Consider the following 15,767-nt stretch of genomic DNA (forward strand, 5'->3'; position numbering starts at 1 on the left):
TAAATGATCCAATCATGAAATTATATGTTGTATCAAATTTTGTTAAAATTAAACAATAATAAGAAGGAAATCAAATGATCTATATCTTAGTATATTCTAAAATTTATATTGTATCGATTTTAATCTATATAAAGGAAATAACAATTGATTTTGGATTAATATGAAATCTATGTAAAAAAACTTTCAATCCAATTATGAGTTTTAAGAAAATATTATCCAGCTGAATGTTATAGAATGGTGTCATAATTATCTAAGTTACATTGGTGTAATTTAATCCTTCCTCTATGTATATTCAAATTGATTAGAGATTTGAAAAATATTAGTTAATATTATTAATTATTTAATCTAAGTTAATTTCAAAATATTTAATGACATAATATATTATCAAATATTAATTAAGTATGAAATTATCTAAAACTTAAATTTTAAAAGTATCTTAAGTTTGAGTTAAAAATTTAAATAAAATAATCAAATAAAAATAAATTAAAAATTATACAACTTTATCAAATCATATCATAAGACATTATCATAATATGATAAAATTAAATTAAATGATATTATGATTTTTTATTTAGTCTTTTAATATAATTTACGTATGTAATGTCAAAACTTCAATAAAATATAATTTTACTCTTACTTAATAATTTCTTATAAATAATGTAATATATAATTATAAGTGTTTGGAGAACACAGTAGTGTTTACAAGAAAAAAATACTTTAAATTCTTAATAATTAAAATAACTATCTTGAGTGATAGTGATTTTTTAAACTATTCTTCAGCAACAAAGTTTTTAGGAGTTTTTCTTCGACAAGAACGTTTTTTGAAAAATTTTCTTTAGTTCTTATCACTTTCAATTTATCCTTTTCATCTTTATTACTATATTCAAACAAAATACTTTAAAAAAGTTATCAATAGTTAAAAATAATCTTGTATAACATTATGAATTATTTTTTGTCAATATGAAATATAATTTATATGTTTAAAAATATTTATTTATTATGTTTTTAGTTATTTAAAAATAAACATTTAACACATACCATGCATAGACTAAAATACTGGCAGAATTTAAACAAATATTTTAAAATATTTTTTAATGAATATAATAATTAAAATTATATCTTGTCACTAATTATAACAATATAAGTATTAACCACTAATTATGAGAACAAATTATAATAAATATTCTTAGTTGAAAGAAAAAAAATAGGGTCTGTTTACTTCATTTTCATTTCCTTTTTAATTTTTTGTTTCAACTTTTATTTTACAAAACTAAGAACTTATTTTTTTATGTATTTTCTATTTTCAAATATTTGTAAAGGAAATAATTTTTTAAAGATTTTTGTTTTTAGTCACTTAACTTTTTATTTGTATTTGTAGTCCCTTAATCTTTTTTTCCCCTACTTTTAGTCCTTAATTTTTTTTTTCAACCTTACTTTTAAAAGTAACCTCAAAGTTGATCCTCCACTTCTTTTATTTAATCTGTATAACAAAAAAATATTTTATTTTCTTTTGTTTTCTATTTTTCAATTTTTATTTTTTATTTCACCTAAAATATGTTTCATTGGAAAAAAAAATATAGAGAACACATAAATAATACTCCAAATGATATAAAACGATGAATATTCTTCTTTTTTTTATATAAAAAATTGATGATGAATGCTAGGATGGAATAGAATTTATGTCAAAGGGTGAAAGGCTTTTTGAAGATGATCAGTTTCAACTTTCAAGCTTTTTCATACCCTGGAGTTGTTATATGTCAAATCCATCACCAATGTTGGCACCATTACGACAGGGATGAGATGATGTGTATGAAATTAAATTCATCCTCAGAACACCAAAATGTGGATTTCAGAGACAGCAAACTGATCTCAGCGTGCGAAGATATTATATACGAGAGCACTTCCATTATCTTTCAAAAGATGTAAATTATTATGATGCAATAATGGCATAAAATTAAACGTGCAAGGTCTATAACTGAGTAAAATTAGAAAAAAATAAACTTTTAGAAATAAAGCTTACATAAATAAAAAATTAGAAAAACATCAACTTACAAAAACTAAAATTAGAAAAATAAACTTTTAGAAATAAAAATTAAAAAACATTAACTTATAAAGATCAAAAATATATTTCAACCCATATTATATATAGACATAACAATAGGACGGCGACAAAATAAATATGTGATTCTTTGTTCTTATACCCTGCCTTCCAAAATCCATCCCATCCTCATTCCCAGTCGGTCCTGCCTATATTTAGAAAAGCATAAAAAATTAATTTTAAGAAAAAAATAAAATTATATATATATATATATATATATATATATATATATATATAATCAGTCTATTATACGCATGAAGATATAAGATTGGTTTAGTAGTGAAAAAGAAGGAAAAAGAAAAAATTTATCGATTCAAATTCTCTCAATAACAAAAATTAACAATAATAATAATTAACCCAAATGAATGTAAGAATTAATCATAACTTGATCATTATTGAAATGAAAATCCCATAGTGACATAAATATGTGGTTCAGTTACAAAGACCAACAACAACAAAAAATTAATTAAGTAATATATGTTATATAAAATAGGATTAATTTAGTTATTACACACGAAATACACGTACATGTACCTATCCTCAATCCATCAAACTCAAGGCGGAGGCGAGGTGATACCCCCATGTGGGAATTTGTTTGTCACGCATGCTTACTTATAAAACTCTTCAAATTATTCGGACTTATCATTTCAATTTTTCTACTTGTTTGCTTTCCACCTAATTAATGTGCCCTTGTTACTTCTCAAATTCTCATAAGAGAAAGCATGAATTTATCTTATTAATTTATAATATCTATTATTTATTGACTGCAAAAACTAAAGTAATTAAGAGTATTTTTAAAAAATAATACAAGAGTTGATTTAAAAGAAATCTTATAGAAAAGACAAATCAATTTCAAAAAATAATATTATATATAGGAACCAACATAATAATATTATTTTATAATTCTTTTTATAATGTTATTTTTATCTCTTCTAATTAATCATATCATACATCGTTTTCTTCTCTTTTTGTTTCCGTCTTCAGTGTACAAGGAAATTATACACGTACTATTTTTAATTCCTTGAATGTTCCCATCTTCAAGTTTTATATTTTATTTTTGCAATAATTAAGGTTTTACAATTTAATTTGTTTTAAAATATATATATAACATTAAGTTAATTATTGTAAGTTTTTATTTTAAACTCATTGATCAAAATCATCACCTTGAATTTCAGAAATTTAAGATATAATTATTAAATCATGTTCAAGAACTAGAGACGGACCAACTCATTTATATTAATTTTTCTCTATATAAGAATTTAGTACATAGTGTGGGGAAACTAGGGAAGAGATCGAATGATAGAAAGCAAGATATAATGAAGATAACCAGGCATGTTTATAATCTAAAGTTACATGAAAAATAGGGCATGTGCCTCATTACCATGATCTATAACGAAGATCGAATTAGGAAGCTTCTCACGGGGCCAAACTGTTGTGACCTCATTAACATGATCTACGAATTGAACATTGTGAAGTTGTTGGATTGAAAGGAATAGAGATGGGAAAATTGGGGTAGGTGTTGCGGTGTTGTAAGGATTTAATTTCGCTCAGATAATTTTTAAGGAAAAATAAAATAGGATAGTGAGAATCTTTTTCATGTCATAGCTAGGAATATGATATATAAAAATGTGTTTGATAGGCACCAAGGTACGAAGGAAAAAAAACAGCACATGTTAAATATATGAATTACATAATTTTTTTTTGTCTTTTTCATCATTTGATAGATAATGAAAAACAAAAAATAAAATAATATAAAATTTATTAAAATAATTTTTTAATATTAATTTTCTTAATATTATTATACATTATAAAATAATACATTTTAATACATCATAAATATTATAAGTAATATATTAAAACTGTTATAACCGTAATATTTATAAAATTAATATATTAAATAATATTTATGGTATATTAAAATACTATATATATATATATATATATATATATATATATATATATATATATTATAGTTATTGTTAACTCAACCGTGTGCTCTGAAATTAAAAAAATATATTTTTTATAAAAAAATAGAAATTAGAATATTTTTTTTAAAAAACTCAACATTAGTGATGAAGTAATTTACATGTCAATCATCAGTAAAATTATACGATCACTTTGGGGTGGTTATAAGTTTTTGATTTTTAGTTTTTAAAATAATGTGTTTGGTAAAAATGGAATTGGAATGATTTTTAGATCGTTTTTGAAATATTTTTACATTTATGTTCAAAATTATGAAAAAAAGTTTTTTGTGAATTTAGTTTAATTTTTAAAAAATACGCATTTTTTACATTTGACAATCGCAAATTTTATTGTCATCACCGCTACCACCACACATCGCCACTATCTATCGATACCAACACCACTATTCCCATTACCATCATCTTTGACAATACTACTATCACCACCTCATCACCACCACTACCACTACTGTTATTGTCATTGTGATCGTTATTACTACTACCACAATCAATACCACTTCTATCACCGCTATCATTACCATTACCGCTACTACCACCATCACTGCCACTACTATCACCACCAACAATACTACTACAACCACCACTAATATCACCTATCATGGCCATCGCCACCAATGTTACTGCCACAACCACTACCAACATTGTCACCGCTACCACCACTACCCCCATCACTGCTACCACCTCCATCACTACCACAAATGTCACCATTGACATCATCACTATCGCCACCATCATCACTACTCGTATCTCTACCACCATTATTGTTGTAATCCCACACAAAAATACTCTTAAACTAATTTTTCATTATTTTGTTTTTAAATTATATAATTATCTTTTAAAAAAAAAGTTATATAATTATGTTATTTTGAAATTTAACTATATGAATAACTCTTACTATTTTGATCGGTGCAAACTTATTTGGTCAAGTTCGGCCATGGTAGACAACCAAGACACTTTTAAAGTATTCCCACTACTTGTAGTTATAGATGCAAGATGTTATGGATAAGTAATAATGTTTGAGTAAGATTTATCAGATCTGGGAGGCATATATATTGCTAACTCTAAGGCTGGGCAGTCAAGTACTATGTACCAACGTAACTCCTTAATCCATCCTTCAAGCTTGATTTGGTTGTCTTCCACCACAATTTAAAATTTTTTGTGGCCTAAATGTTCCTTATAAAATCCAACTTCCTAAAAAATGTCCATTTGTCCATGTCTATGCCTTTAATACATTGACTTCCCCACCTTTATATTCTTGGATAGGTTCACTTACAAATGAAACTGTGCAAATGCACATTGATTGTGAATGACATTTCTGTTGAAAAAATATCAGTCACATATTTATGGTTCTAATACATAAGAAGCAAGGGTAGCAAATGAAATGAGCATATTTTATATACAAAAATGGAATACATAACTTGCAAAAACAACAATTAATACCTCATCAATAACCACCAATCAATTCAATGTCGACATAGCAACTATCATGAAGCATAGGCAATGGTGGATCTAAGATCCTAAGTTAATGGGGGCAATTTACTTTTCAAATAATATAAATTAATAATAATTATCATTATGCATATGAAGATAAAGACATAAGTACCAAAATCATAAAATTTTAGTGTATCTATTCAAATAAATTACATACCTTATAGTTGTCTTCTACATGATTTCATGTTTTGAAATCGTTGAATGATCAACTCATTGTTAATCTTATTGAACACATCTTTCTCAATATCAATCACTAGACAATCATTCATCCATGCATCTCCCATCCGATTACGTAATCTATTTTTCACAATTTCATGGCAGAAAAGGCTCTTTCCACATTTGTTGTGGCAACGGGCAAAATTATTGCTAACTTCAATAGAAAGTAAACTAATGAATAAACAATATATCTTCTAGTTTCAACCAACTTCTCAAAGATTTTTTATTCATTTCAAAGATGAAAATTCTACATTGCTACGCATATCAATGATGTAAGTCTCAAGTTGATTATCAAGCATCACTAAATTAATTATAGAGAATTCGCATGGATAAAACTTTGCAAATTCAATTAACCTTGCCTTATCAAAAGTAGAGAATAAATTGGTTGGATTCAAACAATCCATGCAAAGAAACAACTAAGTATTTGTCTTTGTAAAACGATCATTAAGTTCCTGAAGTTGCATGTCCATAACAGTATAAAATAATTCAACACGGTAATAATGCTCAGTTGTGATAGCTTGAGCTTTACCTCCACGTCGTGATCTCCCCTTAGAAAAAAATATGTCTTCCATATTAGGAATGTTAATGAAATGCTTATTACAAAATGGATTTACTTCCTGCAGTAAAGACTCCCATCCATTATCCCTCATAGTTTGCAATCATAGCTTTGTGATGTTAACCAAGTTCATAACATTGATGATGTCTTGATCTTTCCTTTGCAATGCCTGTGACAATTCATTTGAAATACCCAAGACATTTTCCATCAAATGCAATGTGAATGCAAAATCAAAATCCTCTAGCAAATGTAAAAGACCATTTGCTTCAGCTCTTTGATCTGCATTTGATCCATCTTCTTTTATAATTTCAAGAGCATCAATTATAGAAGAATACATCAATATCAAATTGATCAAAGTTGCATAATGTGAACCCCAACGAGTATCAAAAACTCGTTTAAGACTAGTTTCTTGATTCAAACCTTGTCCACTAGGAATTTCTCCTTTTCCCAATGCCTCTCTAACATAATTTATTTGTCTTTCATGAAGCATGCCATGTCGTTTGCAAGATCCCCCAACAACATTTAATAAAGTGGACACCAAATTAAAAAGAGAGGAAACTTGAATGTGATTTTTTGCAATAGCAACTAATGTGAGTTTTAATTGATGAGCAAAACAATGTACATAAAAAGCATATGAATTCTCCTTTAAGATCAAATTTTTGAGACCACAAAATTCCCCTTGCATGTTGCTAGCACCATCATAACCTTGTCCATGAATTCTTGATATACTAAGCCCATGTTTACAAAATAATTCATCAATTTCCATTTTCAATGATAAAACTGTAGTATCTTTAACATAAACCATACCAAAAAAATGTTCAACAATACTTCCCTTTTTGTTAACATAACGCAAAGCAATAGCCATTTGCTCCTTGTTTGATATGTCATGTGCTTCATCAACAATGATAGCAAATAATTCATCTCCAAGATCAGTAATAATAGCATTAGTGGTTTCCAATGCAACAACATTAACAATATCTTTTTGGATTTTTGGAGCAATTAATTGATGATTTTCGGGAGCATTTTCCAAGACAATATGATTTATTGATTCATTATGTTCAGCAAGATATTTAAGAAGTTCCAGGAAATTACCTTGGTTAGCAGAATTGGTTGATTCATCATGACCACGGAAAGCTAATCCTTGCTTTAATAGAAAATGAATACAATCAATTGACGCTGTCAAACGCCTTCGATACAAGTCACAAACTTGTTCAGATTGCTTAGATATAGCAACTTTAATATGTTGATTTTGATTCATTAAATCTTGACACTTCCTCCAAGCAATGTTATGAGCAATATTAGGACCTCCAACATGAGATGCAAGTCTTTCTTTCTTATTCCAATTTGTGAATCCCTTTATCACAAATGTATCACCACTTGATTGCTTTCCAAAATCATGCCTAAAAAGATAACAACACAAGCAAAATGCAGCATCTTTTTCTGCTATACTCCAACCAGTTGCCAAATTCATTAAACCAAGAAGGACAAAATCTTCTTAAAGAGTTTCCAATTTTTCTTTGGGGAAAATTATGTTAAGTAGGTTGGCATGGTCCTCTTTGTAAATATGCTCTCTGTATCTTATCTCAATCATTAGGATGATATGCTGAAATTTTAATTCGCTTTCCTGGATCTGATGGCAACTCTTCCAAATTAATTTCAATTCGTTGTTGTTGGAGACTTGATTCACAAGATTTTGATGAAGATTGTTCCTCATTTGATGGTAATTTCCTCTTCAAAAATCTAACCATGGTCTATTTACAATTTAAAAGAAATTAATAATTCTAAATTTAAAATATTCACAAAAATTAAAAATCTATAAATTCATCAAACATAATTAATATGTAATTATATTATTTATATATCAAACTTAAGGGGAAAAAAAGAAAAAGATTTGTGAAAAAGCACATAACCAAGGACATGTTTATAAGTTATAACAATTATTGGTAATTTGGTACCTAAATCTTTCTTTGCTTGTTCTAATTTTCCTTTGCTCTTGTAGACTTGTAGCCTCATATAACGCTCATGAACTCTCTATTTTTTAACTCTTCTATGCATATATGTGGGAGAATTTAAAAGTAGAAGCGGAACAACCACCACCAAAAAACGTGAAGAGTAGAAGTGGAAGAGGCAAATAACTTAAAGTAATGAAAGAGAAAGAAGAAAAGTAAAGAAGATTTTTATGGAATGAGAAGAAAATGTGTGTGAGAAAGAATGAAAAGGTAGAAAATGACAAAAATTTACTTTAGTTAAATAAAAATAATACTAAAGAAAGAGAAACAAATAAATTATATAATTTTATTTAAGTTAGGTGGTGTATTTGTACAATTTTAACTACATACAAATCTATAGAACAATGAGTTCAAATATATAAGATTAAGGGGAGCAAAATAAAAAAATTTAAAATACTTAATAATAATTTTACCAAAGTCAAGGGGTGCACTTGCACACCCTCGTGTATATGCAAGTCGGCCACTGAGCATAGGAACATATCAAGTATTTTTCACAACCAATGCAAATTAAGGATACATAATTAACGTATCAATAAACAACAATCACCAATCAACGTAGCCATAAATTTTCAATTTATCACGAAATATAGAAGTATCAACATTTCTGTAATTTTCACACATAACCATCTAAAGGATGCATCATCCCTATATTTTTTTTGGCGGAAAAAAAGTAAAATAACAAGTATTTTTTATACTCAAATTTTAACCTTCAACGTATTTTTCAAAGTAATTTTAAACCACAACATTATGTTTCCAATCAAAGATGAATACACACTACTTAGGAAAACACATGTCTCTTTCCTCCACGGTTTCCCTCAACGTTATCTTTGAAAACGCATATTCAAAGACGTTTCGGAAAAAATTGTAGTAGAAAATCAACTTTTAAATATGATTTTCTTCAAAACTATCTTTAAAAACATAATTCAAAGATTTTTCTGATACCTTTTTAAGACGATTTTAATAATTGTTTTTGAGAGTCAACATTTCACAAAAAATTTAAAATCATCATTAAAAGTCTTCCACTTTTACTACGATTAAAAACCTTCTTTCTATAACCGTCTTTAAAAAAAATTTATAGTAGTGATCAAATATCTAAATCACTGAGGTAAGAATGCATTTAGCCCCTCTTTGTTTGCTGTGAAAGAGACTTGAAAAAAAGTGAGATGAATAATTAAACAATGTAAAACTTACACTTTTCTATTCTAAACTTTAATTTTAAACTTTGATCTTAATTCACTTTCATTTAATCTGATTTTATTCCATCAAACACTCTATTAAAATCGTTAGCATGAAGTCAGAATCAATTAATTTTAAGAAACGCATATATATATACATTCTGGCTTCTTATTAGTTCATACCTTGACAAAAACAGAAACAACATGCTTATGTACGTTGTACTTCATAAATGCCCAGTCTGAAAGCATACATGCAACAGGAGAAGTTTTCTCCACCAATGTCTCACGCATGGATCCATTTGATTGCACCGTGTTAGAATAATGGAAGAATTGGACTAGTTTCGTACGCACACAATTCAACTCAAATAATAATTCACCTATACGATAAGCCATAAATTTTGTGGTGGACAATCGACAAATATTCAACATTAATTGACATTTCTTTATTTTCATCATTATATATTTTTTTGGGCACAAATGTCTAAACGCTTATCTACCCAATGTAAATCAACTGCTTTAATTTCTTTGCTGATACGACTTGTGTTAGGTTGTATAAAAGATCTAACTAAAACTTCCGTACATTGATTTGCAGAGGGTACAATTAATTGACTTTGTAAACTAGTTCATTAGTATACTGGTCCGGTTTTGCCTTTTAGTTCATCAGCTATTTTTTTAACAATAAAAAATAACACTGATATTAATTAATTATCCCTATTTTATTTAATTTTTATTCTTTTCGTATAAATACATCTTGAAAATACACTTTCAAAATAGAGTAAACAACTTTTTGTTGTCCCAATTTATTGTCGACAAAACATTTTCATTTAGCTCCATCACCTCCTATAACTTGTTTTGGCTGTTTTCAACTTAATTTGTATGCATAAATGATGATGATCACATGGTTATATCTATATTTTATAAGAGTAATGATAATTAAATTATTATTTATTTTAAACATTTTATTAACATCTTTTATTTTTTTTATCACATTATAAATCATATCATATTTATATATATATATATATATATATATATATATATATATATATATATTATGATGAATAACACATTGAGTGTTTGTCAAACATTTTAGAGGTATTGAGTGTTTAAAATAAAGAATAATTTATGTATTATTACTCTTTTATAAATATGATAACAACTCTCATCAAATTTTTTATTTTTGGTTACATTTTTTTGTTTACATCTCATCAAATTAATTTAACATCAACTGGAACATGCATTAGAGGAAACCCCCATAATTATAACTGAGACCAATTTTTAATTGAAACCATTTTAGATTAGTGGGCTTATCCGGATGATATAGACTAAGGTTAATTTTTATTTAAATCATCGTGGCCAACAATAGAAAAGGGTCCAAATTAGTTATTCATTTGTATGAGATGTATAAGCCTCCTTAATAAACAACGGAAGAATGATCGATGTTGTCGAATCACGAGTGAAAGTAATGCTTTCATCGATCATTATTTTCACTAAGGAGATGATTAGAATCCAACGATTTAAATTAATTTATCCTCCTAGGAAAGTTATCGGTTTATCATTTTATCGTCTTATAATGCGCATTTCACTACTATGGAAGTTGTCATGGCAACGTCCCATTTCACCCACCATGCATTTATCATATTTTTTGTCATTCTGGATTTATTATTTTCCTTTTTATATGCTTATTTTATTCCGTATAACATATACTTCTAAGAAATAATAATTGGTTGATTGTATTCGTGAACATCAGGAAAAAAATAAAATAAAACATTTCAGTTGCCTGCTTGACGTGGATTTCTTATTTAGTAAACATGCATTTACCAAATAGTCTCTTCAAATTAGTTCAATTACAAATAAGAGGGGACACTTTAGTTTTTCCATCCATATAAGCTAATATCCTTAACGATCGATTTGAGTTACATACTAAAGATTTTATCGCGAATTAAAATTTTTTATTGATAAATATTAATTATTAATTTTATTAAAATGTTAATAAAAAATTCAAATTCACCATCAAGTCAACATTGTAATTTCTCAACGTAAACTGTGTTGATACCTGATACTGCAGATTAGGGTTTGGTTTTGTAATTGCCCTACGATTGCTGGTTGTTGGGGTATTTTGTAAGCTGCTACCTGATGTACCCTATCTCGAACTTGGCGTTATTGTCACATCTTGTGACATAAATCCAGCCAATGATATAATACTTTCTCTTTGTTTGCCTCGAAAAAGAATTATGAACTGAGTTGATACACAATTTACATTTTGAGGGACTAATCAAGTTTTAAATTTGGAGTACTTTCTTATATATCTGGTGATTTTATTTTATTTATAAACAAAAACAAATTGAGTTATTCTTTCCAAGAACTGAATTAATTAGGTGTTCATTTCATTTTTTTACGAAATTCTAATTATTAAATTTAGAAGCTATAGTTATAACAGTTATTAATTGTTTGGTATCTTAAAGCAATCAACATGTGTGACATGAAATTAATTTAATTTTGATCCTACTCAAACCCTTCTTTTTTTTTTTTTAAGGATACTAAAACCCTTCTGTACTTTGTTAAACATTAACTTTACAATTAAAATTGATTTAGGAGTTTCTTAACAAAATTATAGATTAAAAATACAGATAAAAAGTATATAGATTTTTGTTTGTGTTAGAAAGTAATTTAACATACTAGAATATATTCAAATGATATATACTCTAATATTTACATTTTTTTTTGGTGAATTCTACTCTCTAATTTACTTACTTTATTTGTAAATGTGAAATTAATTATAAGAGATTCTATTTAAATTTCACTAAAGTTTCTTCACAAACATAATAAAATAATTAAATTCATAACATTATATTAAATTCATAGCAGTTTAGATTCTTTAAAAAAAATTGATTGCGATTTTCAAATAAAATAACTAATCTAAAAATGTTAACTAGTTGTTATTGAATTTAAAACACAGACATAAAAAAAATATTTTTTGAACAGTTAGTCATAAAGAAATATTTTTAAATTTTTATATAATATTCTTTTAACATACTACTAACCTAAAATCAACAATTTAATAACTATCATCTACAGTATAATATTTATATAAAATTATCAATATCATATCGTATTCTAGTATTATTGTACTCCTACATTACCATATTAAATGATTATGAATTTGATATATGTATAAGTTGATGAAAGTCGTAAAAAATGTCTTCTACCTTGAACTCATTTTATTTTTATTTTTAATACGCTTTAGCATAATAAAAATACAAGTCTAATTAAATGAGTGTCCAGATAATTATAATAATTAAATATATAAATAAGTTAGCCTTGTTTTTTTTTTTTTTTTTACTGCAAGTTAGGCTTGAAGTTTTAAAACTGAACTTACACTATATATGTATCAAATTATTTGAGTTAGTCATCAGCCTTGACCCATTTTAATATCCATTTTTTTCTATTTTATAATTAATGAGAAATAGTTAAGAGGCTATGTAAAATTATGTGAATTATGTAGTTGCTATAATATGAAGGACTCGGATTTTTTGCATGCCATTTTTTTATTGTTGAATTATGCAGCTTATTAAATGTGTTACTTGTTAGGGGCGCTATAGGTTTTGTTGCAGTGCGCCTTATATATATGCTGTATTTTTTTGATTGGGGTTGGAAACATGCACCTTGTGCTTCAATCTTGGTCACTTCCCCTTGTGTTTTTTAGTGAATCTTTCTATTTTGAGGTAAATATCAGCTTCACACATCATGAACATGTGGCATGTAGTTTAATACATGATGAATATCTTAATAATAATTGACTGAAGATAAGTTCGACGTAATCTTAAGAATAAGATATCTAACACAAATATTTGTAATAAGTCACGTGGTTGATAGAGTCATGTAAGCGAACATTATAAATGGACATCCTATAATCACATCGACACGACACATGACAAAAATCCAATACTATGAGACTTCAAAGATTTCTTTCTTTAAATTCTGTCAAAACTTTCTTTAAATTCTCTCCTTTTCTCGCAGTCTATTTCACTCTACACGATCAAATCATATTCTATATCCTACACCATAACAATGACACTATTTATGGGAAATGTTGATTCTCTAGGATAAAAAGAATCTATAGTTCATGGATCTTTGTTATGGTGAGCACGCGAAAAAGAAAAGCTTTGGCAACAGTAATGCATTCTTCACCTATGGCGGAAGCCACGACCTTTGCAAGGATGGAGGAGAGCGTAGTGTTCACAAGCATGCAACTAGTTGAGCTTGTAGAAATGCTTAAGCACAAAAAGCAGTGCTTGAAGAGCATCAAAAATTGATCGCAAATCTACGAGTAGGAAAGGATGATGCACAAAATGAACATTCGAAGGAAGTGGAAGATGAGGGAGACTCGCTAATAAAGAAAATGAGTACATAGAATAAGTTGAGCTAATCAAAGTTGCAAATCCCACAAAGTCTAGAAAGAGAGAATCTCTTATTGCTATCGTCTCGAATATAGAGGAAGAAGTAGATTTTGACGAGATATTCCTTTCAGTATGTCATTTTCTAAACGCTTAGTGGAGCTTCAAGTTCCGAAATACTTGTGACAGCTTCCGACAATATAACTATATGATAGATCATCCAATTTGAACGATCATTTGTCAATGTTCGAGTCAGCATTGTCGTACAAAGGAGCTTTAGCCTTGATAATGTGTCGCACGTCCCCATTGTTGCTGAAATCTATGACACTGAAGTGGTTTCAATCTCTCCCGTCAAGATCCATTGATTCATGGCTAGATTTAAGAGAGAAATTTAGGTCTACCTTTGCAACAAGTAAGGAAAGACCAAAGATGGAGGCCAGCCTAAAGCTAATTTGGCAACAACCTGGAGAACTTCTTAGAGGATACATCAAGTGATTCAATAAAAAGTGAGAGCTATGAACAACCTCCAACCAAGAGTCGTGTTGATGCTTGCTAAGGACTATGTGAGGGAAGGATATCCTTTCCTCATATCCATTTAAAAAATGCCACTTAACACCTAGGAGGAATTCTTAAAAAAGGCAAAAAAGTACATTAACTATGAAAATGTTTTAGAATCCAAAAAACTAAAATGGCAAAAAATCAGAATAGACAATAAGGTGCAATGCAAGCAAAAAAGGACAAACCACCTAAGTCAGATGACAAACCGACTTACAAAGCTATGTCAAAGTATGAAAGTACATTCTCGAGGTAGAATAATGAATGAAATTATGAATATGGAACTGAAGGATGTCGATCTTGACGTTCCTAAGTTGTTAAGGATTGTAAATGGTTGAAAGATATGTGCAAGGTCGGGGAGGAAATTTCAGACCTCAATATGATCATCCAACTCACGATGAGTAGCAAGAAAGGTTAAGGAGTCTAAATCGGTGGCAAAGAAGAGGACTTTCTAAAGAATGATCTCTGAGGTACTAACATAGGACACCAGAGAGAGAAATGAAAACTCACATGCAAGTTGTGCATCGTGATGGATTCAAGTTGAATCATAAGTTGGATACTTCTAGGAGAATATCAAATTCCCCTCAACGGGAGCATGAGGTGATATATGTCATAACAAGATGTTACCCGACAATCAAGACTTCTCTCGCATGTCTTTTTTAAGAATTGTTTGAGGGACCCCCTATTTGAAGTGAACCAGTATAAAATCTTGTGTGATTATTTTATTCTCTATGACTTTGAGTTTTATAATCATCTTGGGAGTGGAACCAATTTCAAAGGGTCATCACAAAAGTTTATATTTTACTAAAGATCTTTTAAAGAAACTTTGGTTGATTTAAAAGGGTGTTTTTAATTGGTATTAAGAATGATTTGGTATAGATTTTGAAAGAATCTATTCAACCCCCATTTTAGATTCTCGACATGATCCAACAATTGGTATCAGAGCTTGGGTCTTAAGAGTTATTCAAGATTTTGTCAAAAGTTTTAGATTATGGCTAGGAATCAATTGTCATTTGCTGAGGGTGCATATGTTAACAAACCACCATTGTTTTGTGGCACGAACTACCCTTTTTGTAATGTTCAGATGAAAATCTTCATGAAGTTTTCTAATTGAGGCATTTGGAGTGCAATGGTTAATGGATATACCATTCCAACCCATGTAGTTGATAACAAGATTGTAGAGAAACCTTATGAATCTGGGTCACAAGAAGAGATTAAAAAAGTGAATATGATTCCAAGGCAATAAACATTATACATTCTCCATTAAATTCTGATGAGTTTTTCAGGG

The 15,767-nt window shown here is 28.2% G+C and overlaps 1 pseudogene; it reads right to left on the reverse strand.

Annotated features, from left to right (window-relative positions):
* Positions 1-5,729: 5,729 nt before the first annotated feature.
* LOC100793287 (zinc finger MYM-type protein 1-like) lies at positions 5,730-8,091 on the reverse strand (annotated as a pseudogene).
* Between the last annotated feature and the right edge of the window lie 7,676 nt (positions 8,092-15,767).

The sequence above is a fragment of the Glycine max genome, chromosome 15 (genome assembly GCF_000004515.6).
Source record: "Glycine max cultivar Williams 82 chromosome 15, Glycine_max_v4.0, whole genome shotgun sequence".
Taxonomy (NCBI): domain Eukaryota; kingdom Viridiplantae; phylum Streptophyta; class Magnoliopsida; order Fabales; family Fabaceae; genus Glycine; species Glycine max.